The 13,620-nt window shown below is 43.4% G+C and overlaps 1 protein-coding gene across 2 annotated transcripts in view; it reads right to left on the reverse strand.

Moving 5' to 3' along the window:
• The window catches only part of LOC121188953 (protein diaphanous homolog 1-like), an 89,630-nt gene that overhangs the window by 17,880 nt on the left and 58,130 nt on the right, over positions 1-13,620 (reverse strand). The window lies entirely within an intron of this gene.

Consider the following 13,620-nt stretch of genomic DNA (forward strand, 5'->3'; position numbering starts at 1 on the left):
TTTGAACAATGTCTGCTTGGCAAGAAGTATTCTCTTTAGGTTTTTCTAATTCTCTGTGCAAGACTGTTTTTTTTACTTGTCTCTCAGTGGCCTTATCCTTGTCTTATTTTTGTAAGAACCAGACAGGAACAGGAAACAAGAATTACAATCCGTGAAAACAGCATATACAGTATGAGTATAGCGACTCTCTTTGTCACCTTCTGTCTGAAACACACAGACAAACAATATGATTCAAAGTCAGACCTTGTGTAAGCAGCAGCCCACCTGTTTCCACTGCTTAGTGATGACCTCATGTACTGACATTAGAAGCTACAGTTAAATCGCTATCTGGCCTGAAACTACTGTAACCAATATGAAATAATGACTAGATGTTGTGGAGACAGACTTACTTACACCTGCTTAATTTACTGGTGTTACTAATATTGATTATCCATCCTCATTGTCCATAAGGTTTACCTAACCCCCACCTCTCTGTACTGCATGTTGATCAATCCACATTCAAGTGTAGTTTGTTAGATTAGTGAAAAATAGCCTCATTCAAACAGGATTACTGTAAGTATTCTTCACACAGTCACAGAGACAGCCACTACCGCATAAGAACTCATTCATCCATCTGTCCATTCTTCCATATGTCCAGTCAAACAGTGCTTTGTCTCGATGTGAGAGGCCAATCAGTCGGACAGTCTGTTAACGAGTCTAGGCCTCTTAATGAGCTCCTCATCTCTCCATCTAGCCATTCATTCAGAACACACACATACACACAAAACAGTCAGTCAGTCAGTGGACTGTGGCCTCAATAATTCCCATTGTTTCAGTCCATGTCAGCTTCAGCTTTATGAAACTCCTCTCTCACAACCAACTATCACTTGTGTCTAAAGTTTCACTCAAAATTAAGGGAAATCTGATCTGACGGTTTCTATTTCTACCGTTCCGTTTCAGTTTAATCAGCTCCGTGTATCACTACCATGAATCAATAATGCTATTGTGTGTCCAACACTCCAGCCACAGTCCCTGCTGAGAGGAAATCACAGCAGGAAGTCAACCATTACACACACACACAGACAGACACACAGGGTAGGAAAATCCATCAGGACATCTGAGAGGAAACAACATAAATATCTTCGCACAAACACATAAACACAGCTGAAAGGTTAGGAAGAAGCTCAAAGGAAGCGGCAACCATCCACAAATAAACATCTTAAGACAGAGACACAAACAGGAAGACAGACAGTGACCTAAAATAATCCACTTCTTCAAGATGGTTTTATCTAGAAAATGAGAGAAACGATACCTCTGAAGATAACTGAGTGAAATAAAGATATCAAAGACTAATTATTATAATATCAGTAAAAGCCTAAACAACTTAACATTCTGTATACACAAACAAACATATGGAGACTTCTACAAAGAGAGACAAGCACACATGCTACAGCACAGATGAATGTCTAATCTGACTAGTATATAATCTCAAGTAGAGGCAATCCAGTTAGTCTGGGACTTAGTGACCTAGTGACAGCATCATGTCACTAGGTCAGTGTGTGTGTGTGTGTGTGTGTGTGTGTGTGTGTGTGCATAGCAGAGAGATGGAGAACGGCTGAGGAAGCATGTGTGTACATCCGTGCTATAATAGCTACATTGCCAGCTGCGCTCCAGCCAATGAAATCAGGCTTAGCTATGCTGACATCACGGCTGATTCATAAAATGGGGTCTGGTGTGCAGATTGTAAAATGGCTGCTCCGTGGTTTCCACATGCACAGCCAGCTCATTTCATTTATGAGCCAATGGCACCTCTAGCTGCGGCTATGGCACACTGCACCACGTTACACTTAGTCACTGTTGGGGAGGAGAGGAGATGACAGAGGCAGAACACACATGTGACTAGACAAATACACACAAAAAATGCTCAAGTACATACGAACACACTTGTGGAGTGCTGACATCTTAACGTCCACATGTTTTATCGTCCCAGCTGCCTTTTTGTTATACTGTCACACAAAAAAGGAGCTTTTTCTGGGAACAAATCACTACCACCCGTTCTAACACACACACATGCACGCACGCACACACTTCTTTTTTCCTGAAACACCTCCCCCTCATCTCCCCAACAGCTGCTTGGCACTGAGCGATGATGAAAAAAGGGGGGGGGGTATGTCTCAGTGTGTCTTTGTGTGTATGCGTGTGCCTGCGCACGCAAACACGCATGTGTGTGTCACGAAAGAAAAACAAAATTCCATTTCTGACTTCTGTTTTTAATTAAGAGGAAGAGGAGAGAAAAAAAAGGAAAAGTAAAAGAGTAAAAAAAAAAGCAGAGAGATGTTCGGGCAGAGGGGGGTACACAGAATCATGAGGAGCCAAGTCATGCAGAGGTTTCTGTCAATATGTAACTAAGCGTGTGCGTGTGTGTGTGTCTGTCTGTCTGCACAAAGAGGAGTCTGTTTATCAGTCAGCAGACCTGAGTCTGCCCCCCCCCCCTCCCCCTTCCTCTCTCATTCCCTCACTCCTTAAAAGGAGAAAATGTGTGGTGGGGAAGGTGATGGGTAGCCAGGCTTGGAAAGAAGAAAAGCAAAAGGAAAAGACAGATGGAAAGAAAGAAAAAAGAACAAGATAGTTAGGAACACAAGGACAGACACAAAGAGAGGGAGGAAAAAATGTATGGTACACTTTCATCTTTGCCCACTCTGAACTATAGCCTCAACTCAAAGAATAGTTTGAGTCTGCTCTCAGAGGGCACAGTCTTTTCTCTTTTCTCTCTTTTCTACTCTTTTCATGCGGTCTATTCATCCTGTCATCACCACTCCCTGCTTGTGGAGCGATATAGTTTATTTTTAACCCACTAAAAGCTTTCAGATGATGTGCTCTATTGTATATCTGTGGCGCCGAGGGTGCTTTTCATGGGCCCTCTGCTGGCAAGGCAGGAGAAAAGCATAATACTAACTCTACATAACTTCAAACTAACTTTTTTTTTTTTCCATTCAGCATTCCAGGGCTGGAGAGTGTCGAAACTGGAACAGAGGAGAGAGGGTTTATAGTTTCAACATTAATATCTGTGGGGTGAGCAGTTCTTCGGAAAATGTTGCTGAGGCTGCTCAAGAGAAAGAACCACACTGAGCCACAAACAAATCTTTTGCCAACTTTTAACATCAACAAAGACCAAACATATTTCAGGGAAACTTAATAGGAACATCTTGTGTTTTCAGTTTTAGAAACTTTACTTGAAGAAGGCTAAAGCATTGACACTAAAAGGGGAATGAGACAAAGTAGAAACAGAAAGGGAGGGGGGCATAAGGTTCTTTGTCTAAAGTAAACAGAAGGCCAAAACTATGGCAGACAGAAGGACAGCTGTAGCCTTGGTCCCTTTAAACTTTAAATGTCTAACATTCTGTCACTCTCAAAATAAAAATGTGTGTGTGTGTGTTACAATGTGAGTGCGTTTGACAGAAGAAGAATAAGGGGGTTTCCACGGTAACCTCGGATCTGAAAGAGCCCCTTCATCCTGTTTTTCACTGTGAAAGGAAAGGAAGAGAAAAGATTCCTGAGTGTGTGTGTGTGTGTGTGTGTTTGTGTGTGTGTGTGTGTGTGTAATTGTGTGAAAAGGACCAGATGGCAGGGTGGGGCAGGGAGGAGGGGGGATGGGGGCAGGATGTAGGAGGGCCAGGATGCAGGGGGAGGGCATATGGGAGGGCATGTGGGAGGGGCTAAGACGTGCTCCCTTGCGCTCCCCTGGTGTATGAATAGTGTAATAACAGCTGAAATTATCTGAACTGATAAAGTTAGTCATGATGACAAAACATTTGCTTTAGAAACAAACAAACAAAAAAATAAATAACCTAAAATATTGAGAAAATCATAATACTTGCATTTACCAGAACTTACAAGACTTAAGAGAACCCTATTTCTCAATTTTTGTCTCAGAGAACCCTATTTCTCAATTTTTTTTTTTTTAAACTTCTTGCTTGTTGCAATATGTTCAAAACACGTTTTTCAGTTTTCTCATGCAATGGTCTTACATAACATACAATTAAATATGAAGTGATATTTACACATATTTTATCAGATGAATTTTCAAATGACCAAATAGTTGTGGGTCTTTGTCATCAAATTTTGGCAACATGGTATTTTGTAAAGTTAATTTCAGTGACAGCATGCTGCAAACTGTAGTTCTAAATTTGGATTATTTTGTTTGTATTTGTATGATAGGCAACTTCAGTATACTTTGAAATGGAACAATTCTTTATTTAAAATAATCTACCAAAGGCCAATGTGAACTCCTTCAAAAGTATTTTTGTTACATTTGCCTTGAACTAAAACATTTTGAAAAATTCCCAATTAAAGACATTTTTCCTCCTCCTCTCATTAAAAAGTACTGTGGTGCAGTTAAGTCTAGAGTTCAAATAGGTTTTTATATAAATGTATTGACTACAGGAGGCACAAAGTGTGGATACTTCAGTGAGGTTACTGTTTATGGATGGAGTCACAGTGCCCTCCACTGGTGAAACTGGTGTACTGCTGCTAGATGGTGTAAGGCTGGCAAATCCATACACCTGGATACACTGGTTTATTACCTTCACACTCCATCTCACTTACCATCCAAGTTCTGAGAGTGTGAGACAGAGAGAGAATAGAATAAAGGCTGAAATAAAGAATATACTGCTTGTGTGTGTGTCTATGTGACAGTGTGGAGAGTACAAAAGGGGGGAGACAGAGTTGGAAAGTGTGTGTGGAATTGTTTGAAGGGGAAAGAGGGGACAGAGGTTTGAAAACAGTGGGTCCGTGTGTGTGTGAGAGTGTGTCAGTGTTGTTCTCTCAGGGCCATTCTGACCTCCCTCTGCTCTTCTGGCCATGAAGGTCTTCAGCGATGACGCACACACGGCACGTAATGGCATCAGTGATGAGACACACAAATACACACACACACCCACACACACGGAGCATGCTGCCTGCATTGCTGATAAGGTGCACTACAGTCGACACACCGACACAGCACTACCTTGAACTCGAATTCGCACTTGCTGAAACCACACAAACAGTCCATAAATCCCCATAGCAAATAACAGAGGACACAGACAGACCCCCCCGACCACACACACACACACAAACACACACACACACACACACACACACACACACACACACACACACACACACACAGCGAGAAGTGAGCCGCTATGGTGTGCTTATTAAATCAGTCCTATATCAGCCAGTCTCCTTGGGACAACAGAAAAGATTTACTACAGCAATTACACTGGCTAATTACAAGGAGGAGAGACAGAGGGAGTGAGGGAGAGCCGGGGAGCTGAAGAGTGTAAAGGAGAGAAGGAAATCAAATCAAAAGGAGCAAGAGCAAATAAAGGCGCAAAAACTGAGACGATAAGAGAGCAAATAAAAGGGAGAGAGATAGAGAGAAGTTAGTTTAAAGGACAAAGACGGTGAGGATGTGACCTTGAGACAATCACAACACCTGAGCCTTGAATAGAGTATACGGAGACAACACAAAAGCACAAAGGTCTTCAACTCATAAACCAGCTCTGTGTGTGTGTACGTGTTTGTATGCGTGTATATGTGTGTGCCTGACTAACTCAGTGACTCAGTGAGTATGTTCTGAAGTTGTTTTTTTGTTTTTCTGTAGTAATCTGATAGTCTGTGTGGTGCTTTGGTGTTTGTTATTCACACTGTGAATGTCCTTGACGCTGCACTGGCCTTCACAGCACAGTGCTCCCTCTACGGGGAGGAGAGTGAATTACATCATTAAGCAGGCTTGATCACTGTTTGGCTTGGTATCAATAAACCCTGATCCTTGCTCCTTCGCTGTAAAAGGCATGCCGTGACATTTGCAGAGACTTCACATACTTTATGTATGTGCGTGTATGGCTCTGACCGATAAGATTAGTGTTCTTACAGAACTGTAAAGGTCTGACAACCTGAAGGTCTCGTATTGACTCTAGCCTATGAGGGTAGCAATTAACAACCGCTAACAACTTCATACTTAAGAAAGCCCCTTCAGGGAATACACTTTCCACTCCCATCTTACCTTCAATAAACAGTGGGGGTTCAAATTTAAACAGAGGTTACGGAGTTAGTACGGACTCAAGGTCTTGCTTGTGGACGTTTCATCTTGTCACATGCTTGGACTCAGGTGGTGCAGCTGAATGTTATTCTCTCTGTATACAGTGCCAGCTGCCCACCAAATGCACTGACATTTCTCTGCAAGTCAAGTTAACTGTCCATCCTGACCCCTTCGACGGCATGCGCACAACCGTGCAGAAAGTCTCATTTACATGAGCACAGAGGTAGAAATGAAAACTTATAAATTGGGTTTCTATCTCAATTAAAAAGTTAGATGAACTGTAACACACATGCACCCCTTGAGGCACATTTCGCCCCAGGCAAAAAGGATTAGGTGAAGCGCTCCTGTCAGTGCTCAAATATTCATTATTACCTTATAGAAAGATAGCAGACAGAGAGCAAGTGGGAGCAAGAAGGAGCAAAAAAAGGGAGAGTGCAAAAAAAAGAGAATGAGTAAGAAATAGAGAGGCACTTTATGAATATAAGCAGTTCTGATTTATGCAAAGCAAAATAGATGAAAGGAGGACAGTGAAAAATGGAGGTCTACACGGTGTCATGCCATTGAGGACAGTTAAAAGCTTGTCGCAGGGCTGGAGCACACACTCATCCTCTGTTAATCCCTCAGCTTCTGTCCTCTCGTCTTCAACCATCCATCGCTTCACTCGTCTTTATCTCTGCTTCAGTGATGAGGACAAAGGAAAGCACTCACTCATTTGCCCCCCGCCCCCCACACCCCCGTTTCTTGGTCTCTTCAGGCAAGGCTTGCAGGCCTGATTAGTAATTGTGACTTGACCGCATGGTGGAAAGACTGGCACACATGCACAAACACACACAAGAGAACATACACACACACACACATACGTATATGTGGCAAAGAGAAGGACAAGGGCCAGTTTTGCTAGGTCTAATAAACCCTTGAGCAAGGCCCAGAGACAACGAGGGGGCTGGAGAGGAGGAGGGAGTTTTGCCTTTTCTAATGTCAGCCATCGCTCGCAGGATACACACATACACAGACACTTGAGAAAGTGTATCTGTCTGGAGGCACAAATTGGACTGTTTTCTGGTGCTCGTCACTATGTTTTGTTTGGTTTCTTTCTTTTTTTTTTTTTTCCTAGCCAACATGTTAATATGACCAAGCCAAGGAGGGGAGAGAAGAGAAAAAAATGGAAAGGAAAATAGGGAAGAAGACATGTGGAGTGTAATGCCGGAGGAGAGATAAAGGGGATGAGTAACAGAGTAGAGCAATTGCGAGGGGAGGCAAGGGAGGGAGAGACCGTGGAGTAAAAAGGATGAGACAAGGATGAGGAAAAAGATGGTGTGATATGGTCAATGGAGTAAGAGGAATGAGAGCCCAGTTCCAGAAAGATACTGCTTCAAATATGATCATTAACACACTAGACAGACACACAGTCATCTCCATATACATACAGACCCAAACCTCTCCCTTTGAACTGGAATTTAGTGTATTTAATTTACAGCTTTGAATCTCTGGAAAAGCGGCAAGTAGAGTGATCCTGCAATCCATACTGCTGAGAACACGGTGAAAATTTCTTTGCATTGGTGTATGTGAACCTTTCCTTTTGTTCCAAATGCTTTGGGAAAACTACTGCAGGTGTTTGAAATACATCAATAACACTGGATCACAGTCAAACTAGGTAGCTGGAGGGGGATGACTATCATGATCTGGGAACCTCCACCTTTGCGTGGGAACCTGGGGAAAAGCCTGTCTCATCAAAAGATCTGTTGGGGTGCTGCAGGGTTTCCAGTTTGTGAAATCAGCTTTACCCCCTCCCCAAATGAGAAAAAAACCCTCCAACACCCCAAATAAACTAAACAAGAGAAACAGATATTTAAACAGAGAGACAGACGTGCAAATCCTCTCCTAGAACATCTGTCTGCTGGCCTCTCTCAGGAATTGGCTGTAGTTGGGGCTAGACAAAAATACACAAATGCAGGCACACAAAGACACAAACAAAAACACACACATACACGAAAGCACACACGTAATCCCACCATGTGCTTAGTGAGCCATCAGGGGACGTGTTGCCAATCAGACTGCTATGTGAGGCTGGGCGAATGAAAACAATCAAGGAACAACACACAATATGGCTCAGAGACTGGCATGTGTGTGTGTGTGTGTGTGCATGTTTGCCTGATAGAGTTCACAAATTCTCTCACACACACACACACACACACACACACAATGCCAACCAGAGACCAGCCTCTGTGTTCACTCAATGCATTCCTGGAGGGACTGTGTGTGGAGAGATTTTCTGGGTCTTCTGTAAATAAAAACGATTGATGGTAAGAGTGGCATATTCAGGAAAAGGCTATTTAGGGTTATTATACATCTGGCTCGTGTCTTTGGATGAACGTGTCTGCAAAATGAATGTACGTATCATAAGAATTATTATAATTTGCACCGCAGAGGTACCTCCGTGTTCAACCTGCAGCTTGACCTGGATGTGATTTGTGTTTCTTTTATTATCTAAACAATAATGGAGCAGAGCAATGTTATGCTTTAAACCCATTAGACAAAACTATGACTGGCTTTCACACATGCAGCGCAACCCTGAACCCTTCTAGACATTAAGAGGAGCTGTACGTGTGAATGCAAGTATCCGAATCAGCTGAACTGGACATTAATCAAACTTCATCCTGCCAGCTCCCTAGTACAAGGTCCATGTAATGTCTGATTAAGCCAGTGTGTGAACAGAGCGGGTCATTGTTCGGAGACTTCACGGCGAGCAAGTGCGCGCCTTTATGACTTTTCTATCCTGCCTCCTGCGTGCTCCACCCACCACTCACCTGGACAAAACAGAGCTTTTCCAGTAAGCGTGATTGCGTTTCATACAAAAAATCTCCTGTTGTGTGCTGCCTGTGTGAAAGGGCAAGGCCAGACCATGTCTGGACCTGATTCTCCACACAAGGCCCAGAGAGCAAAAAGCTTAAGGCTCAAGTTTTAAGATGCTTTCAAGGTCTGACAGTGAGTAAACAGAATGCTCCCAAAAATATTGTACTACAAGACAGGTGTACTATTTTCTTTACCCTACCTGTTGTTCGTACTGTGGACTTGTGACCTAGCATGTGTGTGTATGTCTAGCGAGCTATCGCTCCTCTCTCTGTCTTGTCTATTCTCATGGCTCAGTGAGTGTGTCAGTCTGCATTGGCCCTTTTTCAGAAGCTACTGAGAGATGGCAGCACCATTAAAATTTAACCCACTATCTCACCACTCACCATACACCGACAAGAGAGGGAGAGAGAATGGCAGAGATAGCCAGGCAGGCATACAAGGATATACAGGCATGTTTCTAACCACAGATATGCACACACACAACCGCACACACGCTCATTCCCAAGGAGTCAGTCAGATGTGATGGCAAGAGATGGGGAGCGACGGAGCGAAAGATCCTATACAGATGGAGAGTAAAGAATAAGATGGAACAGATTACTGCTTGAAAACCACACACATCTGATGCATAGATGGCTATGGAAATGAGCAGCATCAATTCAGCAGGGGAAATGGAGAATGTGTATGGGCCTTACGTCCTATCAGTCTGCACTATCCCTCTCTCTAAATCCACGTTTCCACAATTTCTATTACGTTCTCCCTCATCAGCTCTGGTTTCTCACTCCTTCACAGGCAATCCTTCTTTTACTTTCCCTCCCTCTCCTTTCTAAATCTATCACTCTTTGTGTTCAATATTTTTTGACAGTTTTTTTTTTTTTCTGTTCTCTCTCTGGCTTCTGTCTTTCCACCTTTCTCTCTCTCTCTTTCTGTTCTTGTCCTTTTCTGCCCCAGTGGAGTGTAGGATAGCAGGCAGAGCTGGGAGGCCCATGGTCTCTTAATTAAGAAGCAAGGCGGAACGAGGCCACAGTTAACAAGGACACACACACACACAGACGTTTGCATTGCTTTATTTGTAAGGACCTGCACTGTCTACAGGCCCCATCCCTAAAGTTAACCATTAGCACCACACGTCTGACCTGAGCCTGTACTTTCTAACACTGATCTAACCTGACTGAAACCTTAACCATAGATCTAAACTCTAAGCCTTGACCTGCACTTTGAAAAACTGAGGAACAGCCAAAATGTCCTCACTTTGTAATAATGTCTTCACTTGTAAGAGCTGAGCTCAAATTCTGCCTCACAAAGACAGAAGCACAGGAATACAGACACACACAGACACACACACACACACAAACAAGCACAACAGACACTGCTAAAGACCATTGTGTTCAAGTCTCACACACACACACACACACACACACACACACACACACACACAGAAGATTTCCTCTTTTTTTCACACATCACAACACCTAATCAGAGGCTGAGGACCTGGGTTGAAATCTGCAGGGCTAGGACTCAATCAGCTTGCGCAATCAGACACAGGATACACACACTCACACCCACACACATTCAGACACACACACACACAACTACAATTACACAAAGGGATGACACACACGTAATAAGCCCTGAGCTGACGGACAAGAGGAAGGCCATGATATTATTCAGTCTACCTCATCACCACTGTAACCAACACACATACATACACAGAGGAGGCGGGATGGAGGTAGCTATTTTGAGCGTGTGTGCGTCCATTTTCTGCGAAGGTGACTTTGGGCTGGCTGGAGTGGTAACTGGGTACACATACAAATGCCTTTTTCTTCCTCTACCCCACGTTCGCTTCAAACTCCCCCACCACCCCGAACCCCGAACCCCCCCCCCCCCCCCCCATGCTCCCCCTCTTTCCCTCACCACAGCCGAACGTGATTACATTTCCGACATGAGTGAGGGGTGAAGAGAGAGAGCAGTGGAATGAAGAAAGAGTGAGAGAGACAGATGACTGACTTGAAAAACAAAGGGGGTAGAAAACAGCTCTTGCGTCGGACGGTAAAAAAAAAAAAAATGAATGCATAGACACACACACATACATACATGCATTACCATTTGCCCCCTATACACAAAAACACACACCTATATATACATATCTATATCATTTACTTGGCAGGGGAGCGGAGAAAAGCGGGAGAAAAATACACGAAATGTCACTCAGACTGTCACCCTGATCTTTTCTGCTGAGACGTACGCAGACACACACATACATAGTGCAATGGCCATCTCATTTCCTCAGACGAGTGACATTTTCTCTCTCTCTCTCTCTTTCTCTCTTTTTCTGTCTCCCCTGCACTCGTCGCTGTGGTGATAAAATTAGCATTCCTTTCCTTTCCTCTGCTTCTGCCTCCCTCGACGGCTGGACAAGAGGTGAGGACCACAGGGACAGAGGAAAGGAGAGAGAAAGAGAAGCAAGGGGAAGGATGGGAACAAAGAAAGACATTAAGAGAAACAGGAAAAAGCCTGAGAGAGACGTGAAGACAAAGAAACAAACAGAGTGACAGGCAGAGAGAAAAGGGGCAGTAAGACAAAGACAACAAGATGCAAAAAAAGAGAGCGAAAGAAAAAAGAAAAATACTGCAAATGGACAGGATGCACACTTGTGGAGAGAATAAATGAGGGGGGAAAATATACCCTCAAGGGATCTGTATCACCATGACAACCCACTCCTGTCTCCTTTGCTGTCCAGTTGCATGATGAACTCCTGCTACTTTAGTGGACCTCAGAATGGACGAAACATCCACACACTGTAGCAGCCCGATAATCAATCTGTGGTGAAATAATTAGCTGTAAAAAGTCCCCACATACTTTCAATAAGTATTTTCAAACAAGATGTGTGTTTGAAGAAACAACAAGGAGAATGTGCAGCCTTTTCAATTAACAGCTGGACAATCATGGCCGAGCCTACTTTGTTTATTCTGCGTGAGTGCCCTCCACTGCCGTGCATGTGGGCGGGTGCATAAATCCGCATGTGTGCATGTTTCTACAGGGACGGGGTAGAGGGCCCGCAGAGTATAATTAAAAGCTAGAGACAGAGTCCTTGGGACCGACTGCAGCAAGAACTTTATGGGGAGAAGAAAAAAGAAGGGAGAGACAGAAAAGAAAAGGACAACTGACCTTTAAAAACACAGACTGAGACAGAGAGAAACAGTGAGAGATGAAAGAGGTGTAACGGAAGACGGGATAGAGGGAGATAGACTGAATTAGATTATGCTGAATTGAATGTGAAAAAGGAAGAACAAAAAAGTGAGAGAAAGAACAGGAAAGGAAATATTACTGGACTGAGTTGTCTGTGGGGGAGGGCCAGAGGGAGGGACAGCAGAGGAGAAGGAGAGGGACCACAACAGAGAGAACGAGAGGGAACGAGAGAATCCTAATCAGAAATCCAAAGAACAAAATAATAAGGCTGTCTGACAGCAAATGTCAGCTCAGGGAGGGTAGCAGATGGAGAGAGAGGGAGAGAGGGAGACAGAAAGAGATACAGGAAGAAGGGAAGAGGGAGGAGAGGAAAAGAGGAGGAAAACATTCAGAAGGAGACAGGTGGGGTTGGAGTGATGGAGACACTTCCCCACCACTGCTCCCTCCAGGAGGAAGGAATGCAATCTTTCTGACACTAAGACGCAACACATTGCCAGGATAGATATTCCCCATCTCCCACTGGAAGGGGAACAGAGCCACCAGGTCAAGCGGGTGAATCCTCATATGAGGGTGTATACGTGTATGTGTGTGTGTGTGTGTGTGTGTGTGTGTGTGTGTGTGTGTAAATTTGTATGCCTATACAGTAACACATTCACCGCCTGGCTGAGAAATGTTGCCCTTGAGTCAACCTTGACTGCTGTTTCACTCTGCCTAAGCTTTACTTTAATTCCCAAATCAAAAGCCATCTCTTTCTCTCTCCAATGTAACTTCATCATGACTTGATGGTGAGAGAGAAGCCAAACAGTCTTTCACAATGCTCTTGCAGCTTTCCTCTTTAGCTTTTCAATTCCAGTTTGGTCTTATTCCCACTGAGAAACAGCACAAAAAAAACCCAAAAGGAAGCTGACCCATGAATGTAACTAATATCTCAAATGAAAGGGAACAATTATCTCTAAAATGCATTCCCTTTTTTTCTTCAAATCATCAGAGGTCAGGAGAGTAACCAAACATTAAAACTAGAAACTAGAATTACAGTCCCACGGTTGTATGCCTCCACTGACTAGTCAAGTTGAAATTTCCATCCATGTCTATCCAGATTCATGTAGTTTATGTAATGAAGACATAACATTGTACTGACATATGATTCCAGTGAATAATACAATTGATATTGAGATATATAAATTAAATAGATTTGATTTGACTGTTTAGCCTTGTTGTTCTTGTTCTGTTCACATGCTTTTCCAATAAAGCTGATTCGGGTAGAACACAAACTTGTAGGCTTCAAATATGGATGTTGCTGCGAAGAAGATACAAACCATAAAACATGGACGCTCAGGAAACCAACAGAAGATTTATACAGTCACCACAGTTTCAGGGCAGGCGCCCGAGATTGGTGTCACCAGTTCAGTATCGGACCAAATGTAAAATATGGTCACAATCTTCTTTTCTGTTCCTGAGTTACAGTGTTGAATAATGGCCAGGAAAGTGTTTTTGTAGAACATTACAATGTCACAGTG

The sequence above is a fragment of the Toxotes jaculatrix genome, chromosome 10 (assembly GCF_017976425.1).
Source record: "Toxotes jaculatrix isolate fToxJac2 chromosome 10, fToxJac2.pri, whole genome shotgun sequence".
Taxonomy (NCBI): domain Eukaryota; kingdom Metazoa; phylum Chordata; class Actinopteri; family Toxotidae; genus Toxotes; species Toxotes jaculatrix.